The 11,309-nt window shown below is 49.5% G+C and overlaps 3 non-coding genes across 3 annotated transcripts; all 3 read right to left on the reverse strand.

Annotated features, from left to right (window-relative positions):
* Positions 1–3,093: 3,093 nt before the first annotated feature.
* LOC149408464 (large subunit ribosomal RNA) lies at positions 3,094–7,157 on the reverse strand. The gene has a single exon (XR_016305582.1). It is a non-coding gene; the product is annotated as a large subunit ribosomal RNA (ribosomal RNA).
* A 409-nt stretch (positions 7,158–7,566) lies between these two features.
* LOC149408465 (5.8S ribosomal RNA) lies at positions 7,567–7,728 on the reverse strand. Its single transcript, XR_016305583.1, has one exon. It is a non-coding gene; the product is annotated as a 5.8S ribosomal RNA (ribosomal RNA).
* A 329-nt stretch (positions 7,729–8,057) lies between these two features.
* LOC149408466 (small subunit ribosomal RNA) lies at positions 8,058–9,998 on the reverse strand. The gene has a single exon (XR_016305585.1). It is a non-coding gene; the product is annotated as a small subunit ribosomal RNA (ribosomal RNA).
* Positions 9,999–11,309: the final 1,311 nt, after the last annotated feature.

Below are 11,309 nucleotides of genomic sequence, written 5' to 3' on the forward strand. Positions count from 1 at the left end.
TCTTTTAAATCACACCGTGCCCGGGGCAAATGGCGTCATCGGGTGCGTCGCAGTTACTCCCGCCGTCCACCCGCGGCCGCTACTCGATATCAGATCCCACTCATCGCCGGCCCCGCTGCACCGAACCGCGGCTAAATTTATTATTCTACACTAAAAATGACGTTATGAGTTCGATTCTGAAATTTAAAAAAAATAAATATTTTATTTTTAAATAAGAAAATTTTGAAAACACTTTGAGGGCCGTTAAGTGCGTTCCAGTTACTCCCGCGCTTTACCCGCGCCCGCCGCTCTGAATTGCATTCCCTCACCTCCTGACGAAAATGATTTATTTAATTTATTAATTATCGAAGACAATATTACCGATTTCTAAACGAAAATCTGAAACAGAAAAATCAGAAAAGGATACGGTCACATCTAGGACTGATTTTTTTTTTTTTTATTATTTTGGTGATTTTTCTCTTTCAGATTTTCTTTTAGAATTCGCTAATATTATCTTCGATAATTAAATATTACAATATTAGGTTTTACTCAGTAAAGTTATTCCAAAAAATAAATAATTACTATTATTATTATTTATAATTTTTATTCACACATAAATATGACACTTAGGTACACAGCATAAGAAGAATAATAACAAAAAACCTAATTTTCCCCGAAACCGCTACGCCATCTATCGTCTACAATGTTTTGAACTCATCAAAAGACGAAAAAAAAGAAGAAAGGTTTGTGAATTGATTTCTTTTTTCGATATCATACTACAAGTCGTAAGTTGGGTTTCTATATTATATTGATCGGCGACCGGATAAATCATCAAAATGATAATTCATCACATATTTAAAAAGTTATGTAAAGTCATGGAAAGTGATGAATCAAAAACTTTTTTTTACTGGGTTAAGTAGGTTAGGTTAGGTCAGGTTAGGTTAGGTTGGGTTAGGTTAGGTTAGGTTAGGTAAGGTTAGGTTAGGTTAGGTTTAAACAAATCATCGTTTTTAATGATTCTATATCACTTTTTAAAAGTGTGTTGAACAGTCACCGTGTTGAGTTAGCATGGAACCATATTGATCATAAATTTTATATATAATCATAATACATAGGGCGACTGAAGAAAGCCACACTAAGTTTATCGAAAACCGCCACGAGTGTCGATGAAATAAATAAATAAATAAATTAATTAAAATTAAAAGAAAATCGATAAATGCAATCAGGTTGCATGATAAATCACCACAATGACAACAGAACACACATTGAAAAAGTGATATGAAGTCATTAAAAGTGATGAAACAAAAATTGGGTTAAATACTTATACTCGTAACCTATTCAACCTAGTTTTTGTTTCATCACTTTTCATGACCTCACATCGCCGTTTAAAGGTTTGTTGAATTTTGATTTTGACGATTTATCCGGTCACTAACCCCTAACCTAACCAGAATACGGGACACGTCTCCATCGTCTTTTTTTTTTCGAAAATTCGGTTAAAAAAAAAAAATAACATTCTGGAGGAGAACCACCACTTTCTTGCCCTGTTTTAGGTACTGACAGTACCCCTTCAGAGCAACAACTCGGAAACTGCTTTTAAATTTAACTGAAACTGTAATGAAACATTCTTTATGGGCATTCTGGTAATCATGTACCGCTTCTGTTGCGGTTATCATCTGGGCTCGCTCCACATGAATTAACATACACTTTACGCATTGAAAGAGTCCATAAATTTTTTTTAAGGTTTTTTTATTCTCGCGGCTCTATGGACGTTACCCTTGGCTTTACCCATCGATTTATATATTAGGCATGACCAATTACCACTCCCTAGAGACAAGTAGAGGTATTGCTTTGCTTAAATATTTTTTTCAACTAATAAACGATCACTTATCTAATAATGATATACTGGCCCAATTATTTTTTTTTTGTACCAGAGTCTCACTCTCGAGGACGTCATAACAATGACGTCTTCTATATAGTAGAGCGAGCCGCACTAATTTATTTATAAACTCACGAGAGCTACGTGCTTTTTGAATGCGGTAGATAAAAAAATAGATTTTTATTTTTTGTGTCCTATAGCGCATTTGCGAGATTTTTGGAATTGCATATACACTGCATAAATGGTACAATTATGGCTATTTTACTTGTAATTGTTATAAATAAATGTACAAATTATATAAATAAATACATACCTAACCCCCGTTTCTTATTTTCGGCATTCGGAGTGGTTGAGGGTGCAATGGCAAGGCCATTTCCTGGTTATCAGCTGAAAACGGGATACGCCGAGCAGTATCTTGTTCTGATCCAACTTCACTGTCCGAGTCAATGGTCAATTGTTCCCTGTGGGACTTCCTTTTTAGAGGGTCAAGCAGTAGGCGATGTGGAGGAAATTAGTTCATGAATCTTTTTCATAAGGTTTTTTTCACGGTCCCCCAAAGGATCTCCAGGATTCCTGGTGGAGCCATCGGAATCCTCCGACGAAACCGGAACAGACGCCATTTACACTGAAAAATGTCAAGACAATTGAAGAAAAGTCAAAATTAAAAGTAAAAAAACGTTTTGGAGCAAATTGTATGTATGTAACATTTCAATGTTAACTTTTTTTTCTAATTTCTAAATTTTAAAAAAGGGACATATGGGAATGTGGTAAATCCGCGCGATAACTTCACAATCGGAGGACGAGGCGTTCGGCCACCTAGAGAGAGTCACAGTTACTACCGCCGCTAATCCGCTTTAAAAAAAAAATCGCATAAAAAAAGCCCCCGAGGCACACTCCATTCGAGTGTCCCTCGGTGGGTGTTGTGAAAAGAATGTACGTACGTACGTATGTATGTATGTATGTATGTATGTAACATTTCAATGTTAACTTTTTTTTTCTTTTCCGTTCGTGAAACTCTCAAACACGCTAAAACCGTCACGAGTGCCGGGGACTTTGAAAAAAAAAAAATTGCAAAAAAAAAGCGCGAACGAACGCGCGCACAAGCGTAGAGGACGGGGGCGCGTCACGTTTCACACGTGACACGCTCCGTCGTCCGTACGCTTGTACGACACGCTCGCTCGCGCTAGGCCGCAAACAGCAGCAGCATGGGGGGGCCGACGCTCCGTGGAGACGATCGGACGAATCTCTTGGCGTAGGGCTGAGTCTCAACGGATCGCAGCATGACGCTGCTCTACCGGGCACAACACCCTGCCAGGTACGAAGGTCGTCTGCGGACGATTCCGAGTTCCGACGTCGAACTTAAGCTTGGTCAGAGGCGGGGCGCCATCGCGCCGGGACATTTAACCACGTTGCGCAGTGCTCGCCTCGCCTCGTCGGGCTTCGACGGAGGCCCCCGCGGACGGGGGCCGCCTGATAGATGTCACATTGTTTAGAGAGCCTTTCGACTCGCGGAACTCACATCACGTATCACCGCCCGATTTGCCTAGGCGGGATACGGCCTTAGAGGCGTTCAGGCCTAATCCTGTGGATGGTAGCATCGCACCACCGGCCGGTCGACCGAGTGCGTGAACCAAATGTCCAAAACTGCCGTTCCTCTCGTACTGAGCAGTATTACTATCGCAATGATCGGTCATCAGTAGGGTAAAACTAACCTGTCTCACGACGGTCTAAACCCAGCTCACGTTCCCTTTTGATGGGTGAACAATCCAACGCTTGGCGAATTCTGCTTCGCAATGATAGGAAGAGCCGACATCGAAGGATCAAAAAGCGGCGTCGCTATGAACGCTTGGCCGCCACAAGCCAGTTATCCCTGTGGTAACTTTTCTGGCACCTCTCGCTAAAAACTCTTTATACGAAAGGATCGATAGGCCGTGCTTTCGCAGTCTCTATGCATACTGAACATCGTGATCAAACCAGCTTTTGCCCTTTTGCTCGACGCGAGATTTCCGGCCTCGCTGAGCTGGTCTTAGGACACCTGCGTTATTCTTTGACAGATGTACCGCCCCAGTCAAACTCCCCGCCTGGCAGTGTCCTCAGAACGGATCACGCGGGGAAATGCGGCGACGCGACGGAACGAACGGCGGCGCACTTGCGCACGCACACCGCCCGAGACCGCCGCGGCTCGCCGCCCCGTACACGTTTGGCGCGAAAAACCCGTGACGCGCGGCATTAACGCCGGCGCACGCCCTCCGCCCAACTGAGTAAGTAACGAAACGATGAAAGTAGTGGTATTTCACGTTTGGAGGAATTGCTCCCGCCTCCCACTTATTCTGCACCCCTCATGTCACCTTACAATACCAGACTAGAGTCAAGCTCAACAGGGTCTTCTTTCCCCGCTGATTCTCCCAAGCCCGTTCCCTTGGCAGTGGTTTCGCTAGATAGTAGATAGGGACAGATGGGAATCTCGTTAATCCATTCATGCGCGTCACTAATTAGATGACGAGGCATTTGGCTACCTTAAGAGAGTCATAGTTACTCCCGCCGTTTACCCGCGCTTAATTGAATTTCTTCACATTGACATTCAGAGCACTGGGCAGAAATCACATTGCGTCAACACCCGCGAGGGCCATCGCAATGCTTTGTTTTAATTAGACAGTCGGATTCCCCTTGTCCGTGCCAGTTCTGAGTTGACCGTCGTCCGGCGGCCGTACAGGTAACCGAGCGTGCGCGAACACGCCGGCACCACACAGCGAGGAAGATCCGAGGGGAGGCCAAGGCGAGGCGCCGGGTGACGGAGATCCACACCCGCGCGGCACCCGAGGGCACCACGCGGGGAGACCCCGCCCGGCTTCCACGTCTCGGCCGATGACCTCTTCCCGACCAGGCCCGACACGCCACGGCCCTCAGAGCCAATCCTTATCCCGAAGTTACGGATCCAACTTGCCGACTTCCCTTACCTACATTATTCTATCGGCTAGAGGCTCTTCACCTTGGAGACCTGCTGCGGATATGGGTACGAGCCGGCGCGACATCTCCGCGTATCCCTCACCTGAATTTTCAAGGTCCGAGGGGCCGATCCGGACACCGCCGCATCGGCGATGCTCTTCGCGTCCCGAGCCCTATCTCCCCGCTATGGGATTCCAGGGCGCTCGAACGCTCAGGCAGAAAAGATAACTCTCTCCGGATCTCCCGTCGGCGTCTTCAGGCCACTTTGGGTTACCCCGACGAACTCTCTTGCGAGGGAACGATTTTTAAGACGGTTCCGCAGCCGGGTTCCGGAACTGCAACCGGATTCCCTTTCGCCCGACGGGTGTACTTTTAAGAAAACAATCTTTAGTAAAATCGTATAACTTTACACCATCATCAACATCGGATTTCTCCTAGGGCTTAGGATCGACTAACTCGCGTGCAACGGCTGTTAACGCGAAACCCTTCTCCACATCAGCCCTCAAGGACCTCGCTTGAGTATTTGCTACTACCACCAAGATCTGCGCCGACGGAGGCTCCAGGCGGGCTCACGCCCAGACCCTTCTGCGCACACCGCCGCGGCCATCCTACTCGTTGCGGCTTCAAAACGATCGCACGGCCGGAGCCGCACGAACGCCCCGCTTGCCTGCAACGGTCGAGTATAGGCTGAACGCTACAGCGCCATCCATTTTCAGGGCTGGTTGCTTCGGCAGGTGAGTTGTTACACACTCCTTAGCGGATTCCGACTTCCATGGCCACCGTCCTGCTGTCCTGAGCGACCAACGCCTTTTATGGTATCCGATGAGCGTTCATTGGGCGCCTTAACTCGACGTTTGGTTCATCCCACAGCGCCAGTTCTGCTTACCAAAATTGGCCCACTTGGCACTCCCATCCGAGCTCCTACTTCATCTTCGAGCAAGAAGGAGATCTCACCCATTTAAAGTTTGAGAATAGGTTGAGGCCATTTCGGCCCCAATGCCTCTAATCATTCGCTTTACCGGATGAGACTGTGCGAATGGCGGTCCGAAAACCGTCATGTTTCTCGAGCGCCAGCTATCCTGAGGGAAACTTCGGATGGAACCAGCTATTAGATAGTTCGATTAGTCTTTCGCCCCTATACCCAGTTCGGACGATCGATTTGCACGTCAGAATCGCTTCGGTCCTCCATCAGGGTTTCCCCTGACTTCGACCTGACCAGGCATAGTTCACCATCTTTCGGGTCCCAGCGTGTACGCTCTCAGTGCGTCTCGATAATCGCACGGGGGCTTTCTCGAAACGCCTCGGGAATGCGGCGGGGCGTCTGACGACGCCCGCGCATCTTCCCTGCGACCGGCTCGAGGCCGGCCTTTCACTTTCATTTCGCCTCTGGGTTTATCAGTGTTCCCAATGACTCGCGCACATGCTAGACTCCTTGGTCCGTGTTTCAAGACGGGTCCTGTGAGTGCCCAAAACAAAACCACCGCCGACCGGGACGCGTCCCGTCCGAGAGCGCGCCGCTAACGACGGACACCCGACGCGCGACACCCGCGACGCACTAGACGCCGGGGGCCACGCGAAGGACGCCGCTGCAGCGCGACGGACGCCCGCGAGGGGCGGACGCGATCCTCGTTCTCTACCGTCGCTGCGTAATGTACGCCGCGGCCGTGGACACCGCGGCTCCGCCTCGCAGAGCGAGACGGGTCAACCGCACGGCGCATTCGACCGCGGCGCGACGGGTCGCGGTGTTATACTAAGGGAGAAGTGCACGCGCTCCGGGAGCCTGACGGCGCACCCGCGCACCCACCGCCCCGACCCGAAAGCCGAAGGCGAAGGTTTGCGCGAGGCGCGAGCCCCGACGGAAGACACGATGAATCTCCCCGTTCGCTCGTTTGAGTTCCACAGGTTTACCCCTGAACGGTTTCACGTACTCTTTAACTCTCTCTTCAAAGTTCTTTTCAACTTTCCCTCACGGTACTTGTTCGCTATCGGTCTCGTGGTAGTATTTAGCCTTAGATGGAGTTTACCACCCACTTAGGGCTGCACTCTCAAGCAACCCGACTCTAGGGAGAGAGACCGTCGCGGCCGGCTACCGTCACCACGGGCCTGGCACCCTCTGCGGGTAAGCGGGCCCCGTTCAAGATGAACTTGGACAGGCAGCCGTGACTAATGACCGCGCGTGTATGTATAACTCTCCTCCCGAACGCTACATTTCCCGGCGGCCCGCCGGGGCCGCAGGATTCAGCGCTGGGCTCTTCCCGTTTCGCTCGCCGCTACTCGGGGAATCCTCGTTAGTTTCTTTTCCTCCGCTTACTGATATGCTTAAGTTCGGCGGGTGATCTCTCCTGATTTGAGGTCGACAACAAAAATTTTATAAATTCGAGAAGTACGCAAAGCAAGTGTGCGCGTATTCTCGCCCGTGCAGACTCTGTCAAGCGGGCGCGAAACCGACGAGCGTCCGCGGAGGTGCGCGCGGCCGAGAGCGCGAAGATCGCCCCGGACAGCCGACCGCTCGCGCGGTAGACTGCCCAGTTTTCAGCGTCGTCGCTAGCTCAAGGCTCGCACGCGTTCCTCCGCGTTTGGTATAACGCAAGCGGAAATCGCGCGCATCGAGAGAGCACTTCGTCAAATTTAACCGGACGCCGAGGTCCCGGCGCGCGTCTCCGAGGAGACGACGCGCGCGGGCCCCGGCGACGCCGGCAACGCTCGCTCTGCGCGCCCCCGTCCGAGGACGGGGGCGAGAGAACAGTCTGGTCGCATTGTGTGCGCGACCCTCAAACAGGAGTGGTCCGTCGACAAACTACGTCTTGCTCGGACCGCAATGTGCGTTCGAAATGTCGATGCTCATGTGTCCTGCAGTTCACACTCTGACGCGCATTTAGCTGCGTTCTTCATCGACCCACGAGCCGAGTGATCCGCCGTTCAGGGTAATAATGATAACAAACATAAATAGATACGTTTTAGTTTTCGGTTTTTACAATTTGGTTTGCGTTTTCGAAATGTTTATAATTCCATTCGACAAAAAGATTAATTTTGTACCGCCGCCTTCACGGCGACGGGTAAAATTTCACCGGACGAGCGGATAGAGGACGAAGCCCTCCTCCGCTCGACGCCGGCGGTTCTCGGTTCGCATCGGCGCCCTCGGGCGATCTCCGACGCAGTAATTTAGCATTCGTTCGATTATGGTATATATGTATAATATATGTTTTGTTTCATAATAATATTTCATATCATGGAAAGCGCAAACATTAAACACAGGAAATGATCCTTCCGCAGGTTCACCTACGGAAACCTTGTTACGACTTTTACTTCCTCTAAATGATCAAATTCGGTCAAACTTTCCGACGCGTCGGATGCCCGTGAGAGCTTCCGCGCACCAGTCCGAAGACCTCACCAAATCATCCATCGGTAGTAGCGACGGGCGGTGTGTACAAAGGGCAGGGACGCAATCAACGCGAGCTGGTGACTCGCTTTTACTAGGAATTCCTCGTTCATGGGGGAGAATTGCAAACCCCAATCCCTATCACGAAGGGGTTTCATCGGGTTACCCGGGCCGTTAGGCCAAGGAGGACACGCTGATCCCTTCAGTGTAGCGCGCGTGCGGCCCAGGACATCTAAGGGCATCACAGACCTGCTATTGCTCAATCTCGTGCGGCTATATATACCGCCGGTCCCTCTAAGAAGATTTTCATTGTACGCCGGTAGTGAAGACCGCGAAACGCACGACCCCGACGCGCGAACGCCGAAGCCGCGCGCACACGGACCCTCGTGATACCGGTTGCACGTCTATTTAATAGGCTAGAGTTACGTTCGTTACCGGAATTAACCTGACAAATCGCTCCACCAACTAAGAGCGGCCATGCACCACCACCCACCGAATCGAGAAAGAGCTGTTAATCCGTCAATCCTTCCAGTGTCCGGGCCTGGTGAGTTTTCCCGTGTTGAGTCGAATTAAGCCGCAGGCTCCACTCCTGGTGGTGCCCTTCCGTCAATTCCTTTAAGTTTCAGCTTTGCAACCATACTCCCCCCGGAGCCCGAAAGCTTTGGTTTCCCGGGAGCTGCCCACCGGGTTAAAATTATGAAACTTCGGCGGATCGCTGGCTGGCATCATTTATGGTTAGAACTACAGCGGTATCTAATCGCCTTCGAACCTCTAACTTTCGTTCTTGATTAATGAAAACACCTTTGGCAAATGCTTTCGCTTTAGTCCGTCTTGCGACGATCCAAGAATTTCACCTCTAACGTCTCAATACGAATGCCCCCAGTCGTCCCTATTAATCATTACCTCTGGTATCAGAAAGCCAACAAAACAGAACCGAGGTCCTATTCTATTATTCCATGCGTACAATATTCAGGCAAGTGTTAGCCCGCTTTGAGCACTCTAATTTGTTCAAAGTAAACAGCCGCGACGGCCCGCCTCGGTGCGCGGCCGACCGTGAGGCCGACCGACACACGCCGGCGGTGGACGCACCGGCGAGAAGCCCCGCAGACGTGCCTGTCGTACCGCATTCGGTAGACCGACACCGCAGGACACAATTTCAACTACGAGCTTTTTAACCGCAACAACTTTAGTATATGCTATTGGAGCTGGAATTACCGCGGCTGCTGGCACCAGACTTGCCCTCCAATGGATCCTCATTAAAGGATTTAAAGTGTAATCATTCCGATCACGAGGCCTCGGACGAGTCCCGTATCGTTATTTTTCGTCACTACCTCCCCGTGCCGGGAGTGGGTAATTTGCGCGCCTGCTGCCTTCCGTGGATGTGGTAGCCGTTTCTCAGGCTCCCTCTCCGGAATCGAACCCTGATTCCCCGTTACCCGTGACAACCATGGTAGTCGCATAAACTACCATCGACAGTTGATAAGGCAGACATTTGAAAGATGCGTCGCCGGTGCTAGACCGTGCGATCAGCTCAAAGTTATCTAGAGTCATCTCGAATGGCGACGGACGGGGCGCGAACCCCGCCGCCGATTGGTTTTTGATCTAATAAAAGCATTCCTCCCGTTACCGGTCAGAACCTCGTTTGCATGTATTAGCTCTAGAATTGCCACAGTTATCCAAGTAACCGTGTACGATCTAAGGAACCAAAACTGATATATTGAGCCATTCGCGGTTTCACCTTAATTCGGCTTTTACTGAGACTTGCATGGCTTAGTCCTTTGAGACAAGCATATGATTACTGGCAGGATCAACCAGGGAGCTGCACCACCGTCGGAGGGTTTTTAATCCTCCGAACGACAGAGGCCCGCCCTCGCGTAGAGGGCGCGGACAACACGGCGTTTAAAGAACACGCGACGGAGTCACCCGCACGAGTCACGCTCATTATGCGTACCGCTATATTCTCCCGCTCGGCGACCGTCGCTAGACGAAAGCTCCGCGGGAAAATTTTTGCTTCAAACGAAGAAAGCGCGCGTAGGACGGCTCCCGCCCGAGAGAGAGAGACCGCACCCGCGACGACGCTATCGTCCGATTTATAATTCCCATTCGTAAAACGTGTACACCGAAAGCGCACGCCTTTGGCGAGGCAACAGTGAGACGGGGATAAAATCCTCCGCCTTTGCTTTTGAAAATTCTGCTCGCGCGGAACTCCAGAGTCAAAACATGAGCGCGAACGCCGCGCAGAAGCGGGCGTCACGTAGTTTCTCGCAAATAACACCGCCGACACGACCGATAGGCCGCCGCAGTTTGCGAACGCCGTGCATCGAGAGCCCGCCACACTCGGCGGGCACAAAGCTGTGCCGGGTCGCGTTCTCGCTCGGGACGGCGCCGAGCGCGATGCGCCCGCTCCGACCCCTCGAAGGCGCGCAGGCGGCCGGGCCGTCGGGCCTCGGGCGGCTCGCGAAACCGGGCACAAGGCGCTCGGTCTCGGTAAATAAATTTACTCTCGTCACTTACTTTCGTATTCGCATTTTGGAAATTTTAAATTATTTCATTTAATCGATGATACCGACCGACCGTTCCCGGTGAGTTTAAAAAAACTTAATACAGAGGTACGTAGTTATTTCAAATTTACACAATAAGAACATATTTCAAATAAAAATAAAAAACTTAACATAGATATAATAATAATAATAATAAATAACTAACATAACTAACTAAATATATAACTAACAGATCGAGCGATTAGTCATAATAGAACCGATATAGTTTTACATGACAAAATTTTTAAAAATAACTTATATCATCGATGTCGCTATTCCGAATTCCTGTAATATTCAAAAATCTGTTAGTGAAAAAATAAGAAAATACACAGATTTAGGAAATGAGAAAAAAAGAATTTGGCATTCTCAGACTATAAAAATATTACCATTCGTTATTTCGGCTACCGGCATTATACCTAGCTCTCTTATTAAAAATTTAGGCGTATTAGATCTATCAAAAAATTTATATATAAAGATGCAAAAGTCGGTCATTTTGAATACATGTAGGATAACAAAAGATTTTTTTAAATGTTTATGTTGAGGGATCTGTAGGATTTATTTATAGGCCCCGTTAGGAGTTCTACCGAGC

Source organism: Hesperophylax consimilis, unplaced genomic scaffold (assembly GCF_061612785.1).
Source record: "Hesperophylax consimilis isolate HC1 unplaced genomic scaffold, BYU_Hcon_1.0 scaffold_266, whole genome shotgun sequence".
In the NCBI taxonomy this organism is placed as follows: Eukaryota; Metazoa; Arthropoda; class Insecta; order Trichoptera; family Limnephilidae; genus Hesperophylax; species Hesperophylax consimilis.